General features: G+C 44.3%; 1 protein-coding gene across 11 annotated transcripts in view; it reads left to right on the top strand.

Annotated features, from left to right (window-relative positions):
- Positions 1 to 12,461, top strand: part of ATXN7L1 (ataxin 7 like 1) — a 218,557-nt gene that overhangs the window by 121,116 nt on the left and 84,980 nt on the right. The gene's annotated exons all lie outside the window — the stretch shown is intronic.

Here is a 12,461-nt window from a genome sequence, read left to right as displayed (position 1 = left end):
CTTGGAAACCAAAGACTTAGCCAGGAACAAGACGGCTCGTATTGGTGAGTTCGTGCCTGCTGCACGGAAGGCCAGGAAAGCACAGAGTTTTCATCCCTGGAATCCAGTGGGATTTTGATGACAGACCTGTTTATGATTGTGCTTCAAGGAAACTGTGCCCACGTGGTAAGCAGTTTTGTGAATAGATAATGAGCAGTGTGTGCACGTAGTCAGTCCATGTGTTTACCTTAGCTCTCGTCCTCATCCACTCCCCAGTTCCTGGATTCGGCACCAATGGACAGCAGTGTCACCACCAGCTGAAGCCTCGTGCAGCCGTCCTACAAGCACCACAGAAGAGGCAGGGATGTCCTGGGTCCCATTCCTCCAGTGGTTGGGTTCCCTGACCAGGGACTCTTGGGTCCCTTCTGACCACCCGTGCTCCTCGGAACCCAAGACAGCTGTGTTAGTTATTTATCATCTGTCTTCAGCCAAAGTCTTAGATACAAATCTCATTTCTGCCCCTTGTTTCATTAAATAATCATGACAATTAACAATAAGGCAACGTGAACCATTCTCACCATGAGACAATATAAAAAATGAACAAATGAGTAGGTTTTTGGCTTCGGTTTCGTTAATTAATATAGGAGCGATGCTTACTGTATTCCTGTGCTCCGTGCCACCTTCATCCACAGCAGGACGTCTCACTGGGTTCTCAGAGTCACTGCATCTTTAAGCAAAGGGAAAGCAAAGGCGAAAAATGCCAAGGGCTGGGAGTGAGATGGCGAAGTGTCTGGTGTTTGCTTTATCACCTTCCCTGAAAGGAACAGTGGGAGGTGGGACTAGATGAAACAGAATTGGCAGAATATTAATTGTTGAAACTGGGTGGTAGATTCAGGTGCATTTGTTGTACTAGTCTCTTTCTGTATGTTTGAATTTTTTTGCATAAGAAAAAAGAATACAGGGAGAGACAACATGTTGACGGGGATGCACTGCCATCGGCGCATAACTGGCAGAAGGTTCCAGACCCTGAAATAAACAGGGGAAAGTCCCCAAAGAGGCATCTTGATGCAGATAAGCCTCCCAGGTGGCTGGCAGTTGGCACTGCCTGTTACAAGGCTGAGATCCATGCCTGGCTTGGAGCAAGGGCTCTGTGAAAGGTAGCCAGCCGGTCTCATCGTTGTTATTACAGATGCCGTTACTGCACCTCAGGACATGGGGATCTAGTAGGAAAGAGCCTGAGAAAAAAAGAAATTCTTCTAGGTATTTAATATGAAGCCGTTTTAGCCTTTATAGGTGAGATCACAGAGGAGGGTGAGTCTTTGTTTCCATAGAATAAATTTGCCAGCTCTGTCTGAAAGCTTCCACCTTTTCAGTTACTGCTGACAATGTCACGTCCTCCATCAGGAAGAGAGAGCATAAATATAGAGAACAGAAAATTCCAGAGTTTATAGAGAAACCCAGTCATGGCTCTAGGAAGGCAGTCCTCATATGTATTCTCTCTCTGCTTGCTCCGTCGCCGCCTTGCTGTCTCGTATTCTCTCCTCTCCTTCCCCTGCTTCCCCCCGCCCCCCACTTACTCACTTTGATTAGATTTTGGAAGACTTACAATCTCTTCCCTTTGAAGAGGGCCTGGCCTGGTCACTGATGTTTATATGTCAACATTCGGGAATCACTTTCATTTACTAACAAGCTCTGGCTTATAAGAAACTCCAGAACCAGCCAAGTCCAAGTTTTTTACAAAATATATAAAAGGAGACTGAAGGCTGCTAAAGCTTCAGAACAGCACACAATAGACAACAGCCCACCAGCTGGAGGGGGACGAGGGCGGGAAGAGCTGGTACACGCTTGAATCAAATGTTAACCCAAGATTATTGATGGTCTACTTAACCTGCAAAGGATTACCTTAACAGGAGTTGGGCTGCCCATCCTGATTTTTGTTTAACTGTAGAATCTCTGAGTAATGGCAGATTGGCCCCTCCAGCCACAGCAGCTGCTCCGACTGAGCAGTCGTCTCAGGAGAGGGTTCAGTCTGAGTTTTTCTTTTGTTTGTTTGTTTGGCTTTTAGTTTTGTTTTTAGCATTTTTACTGGCTAAGAATTCCCTCTCTGAGTTTAGGACTTCACGGTGTAGAAAGCATCATCTCATTTGATGCTCCCGGCAGTGCTGTGAGGCAGGCTGTCCTGGGGTCTCAAACCCTTGTGTCCAGATGAGGAAACTAATACTCAGAGAATTATAATTTTTCAGGGTCAAATGATTTTTCAGGGTCGATAAATTGGTCAGTGGCAGAGCTACAAATAAGTTGCACAGTTCTCTGCTATTGGGATGGTTAAGAATCCAGAAAGACAAAATGAGGTGCCCAGTACTGCTTAAATATACAGTGTCTGACACTAAGCAGGCTCTCAAAGGATTGGATGGGTGGATGGATGGATGGATGAATGAATGGATGAATGGACAGGTGAATGGATGGAGCTCTGGCCAGTTGGAAGGCGGGTCTTACCTTGTACCTCTGGTGTCCCCGATAGTGCTTTGACATATAGGACCCACTTAATTAATATTTGTTGAATGAATAATCCACTTATATATGCATATTCTTTTGTACCAAGACAAACAAGAGTTTGTGAATAAGGCAACTTTCTAAGCTTTAAAGAATAGACAGGACTAAGAAATACAGTGTGAGTGTATTTATTATTGTTCACCAAGGCATATTACGCACCATACTGTGATACAAAAACTCTCCCGTTCATTCCTGTATTCATTCAACAGGTATTATTGAGTACCTGCTAAGTACTATGTTTTATTCTATGTATTAGCGATAGAACAGTGAACAATAAAAGGTGAAGTCTCTGCTCCCATGGAAATCACCTTCTATTTAGGAATGACATAATACACAGCTAAATAGACAACATGTTAGTACGGAGATAGAGAAATTAAGTCAGCCAGGGAAAAGAGAATGATGATGAAGGAGTTACTCTTTTAGCCATGAAGACCTCTCTTATACAGTGACATTTGAGCAGAGACCCAAAAGAAGTGGCAGGAGCAAGTCATGAGGTTTTCCAGGGGAAGAGCTTTGCAGGCAGAGGAAACAGCAGGGCACTGAGGTAGAAGCATGCTTGGCGGATTTGAGGAAAAGCTAGGAGCCCAGTGTGACCGGTGGCGGGGGGGTAAACAAGGCAGATAGTTCCAGGAGGTTAGAGGACTTTGAGCAGAAGAGTGATGGGATCTCCCCAGGACTTCCCTGCTCTAGTTCTCCCCAGCAATTGCCCATGTCTAAACCAGCAGGTAATGGAATGCTCAGGCGGCAGACCCGGTAACTAATAATTTCACACGAGGCTGCAATGACCCTATCCCCACCCATTACAAGCTCCATTTTGCTCAGTATTGGCCCACAAATGCCCACTCCAGGGCAACCTCTCACATAGCTTGCCAAGACCTCAGTGGCCATCACTGGATGCTGCAGTGGCCTTGGGGGTCAGCTGCCCCCAGCCGCTCAATCAGACTACAAGTTCATTTCATCTGTAGTTCAAGTAGTTGGCCTCCTAGTCCTAAAATCTCTCACGAGTTAAAAATCCCATGATCTGTCCTTGTAAATTTGAAATCTGTGCTTAGATTTTGGCTTTTTTTTTTTAAAGAAGGAATAGGAAATAATGTCTAAATTAAAGGGACACTTTTTTAATAGACTTTATTTTTTAGAAGTTTTAGACTTAAAGAAATATTGAGACAATAATACAGAGTTCCCACATACCCCACACACAGTTTCCCTTATTATTTCATATTTGCTTGGTATATATAACTTGGTATATATGCTTGGAACCAATACTGATCCATTATTGTTAACTAAAGTCCAAAGTTTATTCAGATTTTCTTAGTTTTCCCTAATGTCTTTCTGTTCCAGAATCCCACATTACATTCAGTCTCCTTAGTCTCCTCTTGGCTGTGCCAGTTTCTCAGACTTTCCTCACTTTTCCTGCCCTTGACAGTTTGAAGGAGTGTACTGGTCAGGCAGTGTTAGGAAGCCCCTCGGTAGAAATTTGTCTGGTACTTTTCCTCATGATTAGACTTGTGATGGGTTTTGTGGGGTGAAGACCTCAGAGGTGCCTTTCCTCCCAGCTTCACAGTGTCAGCAGGGTTTACCACTGTTGAGGTTGCCCTGGGTCACTGGCTGAGGTAGAGTTTGTCAAGCATCTCCACTGTGAAGTGACGCCCCATCCCATTTCCTACACAATACTCTTTGGAAGGAAGTCCACACTCAAGGACTGGAAAGAGTGCTCTCCCTCCTTAGGATGGCGTGTCCACATTTGCCCGTCAGTATACTCAAGCTGGAAAAAATAATCGTGTTCTATATTGTGTGGCTGAGTGGGACAGAGAAGACAATCCGATTGCTAGTTTTTAATTTGTCTTAATGTTTCTCCCCTTACTAGGGGGTAAGACTCATTGTGTGTTATTTAAAAGGACTTCATGCTGGGATGACTCCAAGTGTTTCTAAAATGTTAACAGTTACTTTATGAGAAGAGGGGCAGTGTGGTATAGTGGTCTACCTGCTCTCAGTCACGGATTCTAAGTAGCTGCTGCACAGTTGTATGGCTCTGTAGGAACTCCTTATTTGCCTGAAAGGGGCCTGGATGCCACAAGCACAGAAGGACCGTGATGGCAGGTGCAGGGTGAGATTCTTCCTGGCGTCTCACATGCCTCTGATAAGTAGGAAGCTCGTGAGTTCATTCATGCAGCGATCACGGGTGGTCGTCTGCTAAGAGCTGGGCACGGGGATGCTGTTTTGCCATCCAGTTATCCAGACAAGCTGGAAATGCCCAGGATGCCTCTGTGGAAGTGGCCACTGCATCTCTGAACCTTCATTTCCCATTTGGTTGAGTGCATGTTGGACGCCAGGCATGAAGCCGGCACCGAGGACACAGAGGTGAGGGTGGCGTGCTGCTGCCCCTGCCCTGAGTTGGCTCACGCCAGCTCTGCCAGCCATCGCCTTGACCTTCGGCTCAAGCTTGGTTTGGTCATACTGAGTGGCATGTGAGGCCCTTTTTGTGCTACCTGAAGGATGGGGGCGTGTTAAGCACCCTAAAATAATGGGGACAGTGGCGTCAATCCTCCTACAGGTACCACATGTCCACCGTCTCCAGTGTCACTCTCACAGCCTGCTTTGTGCCCCTGGAACTATTTCCCAGGTGACTGGGAGTTAGGATGGTTGTGTGCAAACTAATAACTTGCTGTGCTGCTGGTTCATCAGAAATGGAAAAATTAAATTAAGTTACAGTTGCTCACCGTGTCCCCATTCTGATTAATCAGAACCAGGTATGTGCTTCACATTCAAAGAGCAGATTCCTCTAAGGAGGGCTGTACTCACACAACCTGTCAGCCGTGGGCAGGCAGAGCTGGTGATGTCTGAGGACAAGGTGAGGAAGGATGCAAACGGATTTTTTTTAAGGTTTATGGGGCAGCTTTCATTGCACACTAATTATTGGGGGTTTATTCTCCCAATAGCCCTACGATTGGCTGCCACTGGCTGCAGAGCGGGGACTGCAGAGATGGACAGGTTCTGGTTGCTTCCACTTATAATTGTTTTCTAGCTTTTCTCAGAGCAGAGGGGCTTTCAAAATTGTATTCTGGGTCTTGTTTGTCCTGTGTAGTGGGTTGAACCCCTAAAAAAGATATGCTTAAATCCTACCCACCCCAGCCCACCCAACCCCCACCTATGAATGTGACCTGATTTGGAAATCACATCTGCACATACAGTCCCGTTAAGATGAGGTTGTCCTGGATTAGGATGGGCTGTAAACCCGAGAGAAAGGAGAGAACATAGGGGAGAGGGCCCCTGAACCCAGAGGCAGAGATTGGCATGGGGCGGCCACAAGACAAGGGCTGGCGAGGATTGGGTGACGCCAGGAACAGAGAGACCTGGAACAGATTCTCCCTTGAAGCCTCCAGAGGGAACCAGCCCTGCCAACAACTTGATTTTGGGCTTCTGGCCTACTGAAGTGTGAAAGAATACATTTCTGTTGCTTTAAGACACCCAGTTTGTAGTGCTTCGTTCCAGCAGCCCTAGGAAACTCAGGCACCCTGCCTTTTGGTTCTCTTGAAAACAGAGGTTTTAGTTGAGGAGGGTCTAGCTCAGCGGTAGAGTTCATGCCTAGGATGCAAGAGGCCTAGAGTTCAATCCCCAGTACCTCCACCAAAAACAAAAAAAAAGGAGAAGAAGAAGAAAGAAAGACACCTAATTGCCTCCTCCAAAAATAAATAAAGTTAAAAAAAAACTATTAAAAAAAAAGAAAACAGAGGCTTTAAATCCCAATATTCTGTTTGCATCAAAGAAGATTCAGCCCCTCACTGAGCAATGACTTCCAATTCCAAAATCTAGCCTTTTTGGCAAGTATCCCCTCTCCTGTACCTCCCAGCTTTGCAGCAAAGACAAGTGCCACTGGGACAAATTTTTCCTTAATCTTTTTAATTCAATGTATTTAAATTAAAAACAAAAACAAAACAATTCACCCATTTATCTCACACCCTACCCCCTGCCTCTGGCAACCACCAATCTGTTCTCTATATCTGTGAGTTTGAGGTGTGTGTGTAATATTTATATTTATATTTATATTTATATTTTATTTCATATATGAGAGGTCATATGGCATTTGTCTCTGTCTGACTTATTTCATTTAGCATAATGCCCTCAAGGTCCATCCATGTTGGAAATGGCAAGATTTCATTCTTTTTTATGCTGAATAATATTCTATTGTGTGTGGAATACACACACACACATACACATTATACACACACACACACACACACACACACATTATACACACACACACACACACATATACCACAATTTCCTTATCCGTTTATCCATTGATGGTCACTTAGTGTTGTTTCCATGTTTGGCTATTGTAAGTAATGCTGCAATGAACATGTGAGTGCATATATCTTTTCAAGTTAGTGATTGTGTTTTCTTCAGATAAATACCCAGAAGTAGAATTGCTAGATCATGTGGAAGTTCTATTTTTAATTTTTTGAGGACTCTCCATACCATTTTCCATGGTAGCTGCACCAATTTACATTCCCACCAGCAACACGAGGGTTCCCTTTTTGCCACATCCTTGCCAACACTTATTTCTAGTGTTTTTAATAATAGCCATTCTAACAGGTATGAGGTCATATCTCACTGTGGTTTTGAATTTGCATTGGCCGTGTGATGAATGATGTAGAGCATCTTTCCATATACCTGTTGGCCATCTGTGTGTCTTCTTTGGAAAAATGCCTATTCAGATCCTCTGTCCATTTTTCAGATTGTTTGGGGGGTTTTTGCTATTAAGTTATATGAGTTTTTATATTTTTTGGATATTGGCCCATTATCATATTTATGATTTGCAAGTATTTTCCCCATTCAGTAGATTACCTTTTTATTCTGTTGATGGTTCCTTTGCTTGTACAAAGCTTTTTAGTTTGATGCAGTCCTACTTGTTTATTTTTGCTTTTGCTGCTTTTGGTGTTAGATTCAAAAATCATCACCAAGACCTATGTCAAAGAGCTTACTGCCTATGTTTTCTTCCAGGAGTTACATGGTTTCAGGTATAACATTCAAATCTTTTTTTTTAATCTTTTCTTTTGGAGGGGGAGGTAATTAGGTTTACTAATTTATTTATTTTTAGAGGAGGTACTGGGGACTGAATCCAGACATTCAAATCTTTAATCCATTTTGAGTTAAGTTTTGTGGATGGTAAAAGATAGTGGCCCAGTTTCATTCCTTTGCATGTTGCTATGTAGTTTTCCCAACACCATTTATTAAAGAGACTAGTCTTTCCCTGTTGTATATTCTTGGCCCCTTTGTCATAAGTTAATTGACCATATATGCATGGGTTTATTTCTAGGCTCTCTATTCTGTTCCATTGAGCTATGTATCTGTTTTTATGTCAATACCACACTGCTTTCATTACCCTAGCTTTGTAATATAGTTTGAAATTAGGGCGTGTGATGCCTCCCCACTTTGTCCTTTTGTCTCAAGATAACTTTAGCTATTTGGGTTGTTTTATGGTTTCATACAAATTTTAGGACTGTTTGTTTTATTTTTGTAAGAAATGCTATTGAATTTTGATAGGGATTGCATTGAATCTGTAAATTGCTTTGGGTAGTATGGACATTTTAACAGTATAAATTCTTCCAATCCATAAACATGGACTATCTTTCCATTTATTTGTGTCTTTTTCAATTTCTTTCACTTAAAGTCTTGTTTTCCATATATAGGTCTTTTGCCTCCTTGATTAAATTTATCCCTAGGTATTTTATTCTTTTCAATGCAATTGTAAATGGAATCATTTTCTTAGTTTCTCTTTCTGATAGTTCTTTATTAGTGTATAGAAACACAAGAGATTTTTGTGTATTGATCCTGCAACTTTATTAAATTTGTTTATTAGTTCTAACAGTTTTTTGTGTCCACGTGGCCTCTGAGCTACTCCATTGGCAGCCAGTATGAACTAGTCTATAGAGTAGCTCAGGGGTGGAGTGGACACATGAAGCCTATTAGCTCTGACCCTACCGCCCAGCTCAGCAGCCCAGCATAATGGAGCTGCCTCTTGAGGGTGGAGCTAGAATCCACAAACAGGCCAAACAAAAAGAGTTTTGACCTCCTTGCTCTGTAGCATTCACGGGAAAGAGGCTGCAGGGCTGTGGGCCATCCTGGTTTGTGCCAGCCTGAAACACATGGGCTTTGCCACAAAATGCACGTTCAGGGTCCAGAGGTTGGGTGGGCAGCCTAGTCCTAGGTTCTCTGTGGCCTCTTTCTGCCTGGCTGGTATTTTCCTTCAAAGGATCCATTGCGTCTTCCTTTAAAAAATATCATAAAATTGTGGGATTTGAGTGCTGCAAAAGACCTGGGGTATGATTCAGTCCAACTTCCCACCCCATTTTATTTGTAATAATACCACCTGCTATTTGTTGAATAATAATACAAATAATACCAAATATTTATTGAGTAGATACTATGTGCCAGGAAATTTTCTAAGTGCATTGCGTATATTCACTTATTTAGTCATCACAGCAATGCTGTGCAACAGGGACTCTCATTATTCCCAGTCTGTAGATGAGGAAGCTAAGGCGCAGAGAGAAAAGGAACTTGCCCAAAGACCAACAGGTAGCAAGTAGCAGAATCAGGATTCAATCCCAGGTTTGTCTAACCCTGAGCCCTTTTAGCTCCCTGCTCCGAGGAGACCCCCAACACAAAATGACCTACCCCACTTGATGAAGCCAAAGAGCGAGAGTATAGAGATCTGGGGCCACAATGCCAGAAAACTTGAAGCAATTCTGTATTCTCTTAATATAGACCCAAGTCTAAACCCACATGCACATGCAGGCATCTGCCTGCCTGCACCCATGCTCTCACTCTCTCTTTCTCTCAGCTCTTCCTTCATGTCTGAGGGTTGCCTGGTGGGCTAGCGTCTGTGACTGAATTAAAATGCATTTTGAAGTCACTATGGAGAGGAGCTTGTGTGATGAGCCAGAATCACCACTACCTGTGACCGTTGCCTTTGGGACACGCAGCAGAGTGAAAACAAAGCTGGGAAGCCATGCGGGCACAGAAGCGCGCACGCGCGCGCACACACACACACACACACCAGCCCATTCCAAGAAAACACAAGCTTAAAGGTAGGGATTTAGGAGAAAGACTCTGTTGTATTATCAGTTCGGCTATCCTGTTCTCGTCAATGTAAAACGTTTCTCCAAAATGAGTTTCACCCGAGTTTCCCTCCCAAAGGTACACTAGTCAGAGCTGGCTCTGAGAGGGGCAGCCACAGGAAGGCCACAGCGGGCCATGTTGTCTCAAGATGAGGAGCCGGCAAACAGGAAGACAGAACCTGTGGGCTGTGTCTGGCTGGGCAGAGCAGAGGGCTGAGGCTGCCAAGCCAGCCCCTGGGAATTCTTCCAAGTTTCCCTCTGGGATGGCCCTCCCCTCTGGTCTAGGGTGTTCACAGTTTTTTCAAGATGAGGTCACAGGGGAATGACACCCAATCCATGCCAGCACGTGTCCCGTCCCCACTGTCCCCCACCCCCAGCCCTAGGACCAGGCCTCTTCCCCACATGGCGAGGCCTCGGGAGTGGCTGTGAGAGGTGCATTATGTGAGAGAGAGAGCAGGATACGGAGGGGAGGGGATCGCTGCGCTCCAGCTGGCCCGCCACAGACCCGCTTGGTGGCTTCTGGAGGACAGTTATTAATGATGTGCTGCTTCAACACCGGTTCTGCCGAATGACTCCAAAGTCGTTCCAGCAGCTCAGTGCAGCATCCTGTGGTCACCTGCCTCTTGCAGTACGTTTATGTGAGTCGGGCCTTCAGTTCCTCCCTTCTCCTGCTGCCCTCATGGGAGCTGGAGGCTGTGGTGGGCATCAGCAGTCAGAGATGTAGGCTGGCCTCCATGCCTCATTGCCCTGTGACTCTCTACACATGTCCCTTTTCCCCGGTGCCAGCTGACTGCCCAGCAGCCGAAGGGAGAGGTGGGGTGGGAGGGCTGTTACCGTCTGAAGCTGTGTCCTGGCCCTGCCATCCAACATCCGGAGACAGCATCTGGGCTTGGTTTGCTGTGTTCGTTGCTGCCCAGACTTTTGGGTGGGTGAAGGGTCTCCTTGCTAGGATTTCGGTAGAGTCAGAACAAGAGCAGAGAAGCCATGTGTAGGGAGCCAAGGAAAAGTTCCTGTAGCCCCAGGTCTGAAGGGAGTGACAAGGCCATAGGGAGGCAGTGAAATAAGTGGCTTTGCTGATGTGGAAGGAGGCAGGGCTGCCTGTTTGCTTTTCTGCCAAACAGGCGGAGAGCGCCCTGGGGCACTCCTCTGAGGCAAAGAGAATGTGCGAGGGTTCCTAAAGCAGAAAAGAGCCGTGCTGGCTCTGCACGTTCCAGTCTACACTCTGCAGGTATTAATGAAATAACCACCTGCACTGAGAATGGCTGCCCGGAGAAGGAACTGTGGTCCAAAGTCTGCACCAAAATCAAGATGTCAGGCTTCCTAAGTGGTATTCAGACTATTTAAAGAAGTAGATTCCAGGTTCCAGATTCCAATCCACGCCCCTAAGTTTCTTATGGCTTAAGATGTAACTTGGCTTTGGGTAGTTATCCGACCAGAAGACATATAAGGGATTATCCAGTCACCCTGGGATTTGGAAGACTCCAGAGTTTGGGGCACTGCTAAAGAGAGGCTCCTTTCCTAGGCTCTCTAGCAGCCCAGTCTTTGAACACAATTCTTGGCCAGAACTTTCACAGTGGCTCTTTCTGTTCACCACCGCCTGCTGGAAAGCAGAGATGTACTTCAGAAGCACTGCACACTCCTTACGCCATTGCTTTCTCTGTAAGTGGTGGGTTTCAGTCTGTCTTCTGTCTGTGGAGCCGCCAAATCCTGTTTCCGTCTCCGCCGTAAGCTCCAGGTACACCCCCAATTTACATAGATATCAGACACATTACTATATATGAAGTGGGTAAGCAGCAAAGACCTACTGTAGAGCACAGAGAACTATATTCAATTTCTTGTAACAAGCTGTAATGGAAAAGAAAGTGAAAAAAAATCTACGTATGTATACGTATAACTGAATTGCTTTGTGGTACACCTGAAGCTAACATTGTATATTGACTACATGTCAATAAAAGATAAGAATAATTAAAAAAAAAAAGATATCAGATTGGCCCAAAAGGTAATCTAATCATTCCTAGACTTAATTCTTTCTGAGAAGGCCGGGACCCCTGACCAGTATCCCCTGCACTTGCTCCTGCTCCAGTTTAAGCAGAAGCCCTCGGGTGCCTCTCTGGTGTGTCTGGTATTTTAGCCATCAGCATCTTTGCCTCAGGGATTTTCACTGGAAACCTTTCACTGGATAACTAATTGGCTGTACTAACAATATTAACAAAAAATAAAAAGGGACATAGTGAAACATGAAAAATGAATAACAAAATTTAAAAATCTTTGTTGTGAAGTACAAAATATTTGAATACATTTTAAATGCGTGTAGATTCATAGCAATCCTATGCAAGTCCCTGATTTTATTTTGTGGGTTGTACCTAAGCACTGGTCTTCTAATTCTTTCACTCATAGTATTTTATACTTTTTTTTTTTTTTTTGCTATTGATTCATCTCCTCATTTGGCATCACATTTTGTCTTTTTCATTAAAATTTTTTCCTTCATTGAAAGAGGCACCCGCTTCCAAATTTGTCGCTGAGTTTTATGTTACGTTGTGAAGGCCTCTACACTGTTGTGTGTTCTTGGTATATTGTCACATGTCCACTGATAGACTGTCCAAAGTGCTATGGGAAGGTACAACTCTGTACCTTCAAATCACTGAAGGATTTGCAAACCGATATGTTATCATTTTCTAGTAGTATGCAATCTAGCTTTTATTTCACACTTCCCATAAGTTTTATCACCGCGTTTTCTCTCAAATCGATGTATGTAATGGTTATCATCCACTATTTTAAGACCGCCACGTCTGCTGGTCACTGTATGGATCA

Source organism: Camelus bactrianus, chromosome 7 (assembly GCF_048773025.1).
Source record: "Camelus bactrianus isolate YW-2024 breed Bactrian camel chromosome 7, ASM4877302v1, whole genome shotgun sequence".
NCBI classification, from domain to species: domain Eukaryota; kingdom Metazoa; phylum Chordata; class Mammalia; order Artiodactyla; family Camelidae; genus Camelus; species Camelus bactrianus.
The sequence above is the reverse complement of the archived record's forward strand: the minus strand, read 5'-3'. Positions and strand labels throughout refer to the sequence as shown.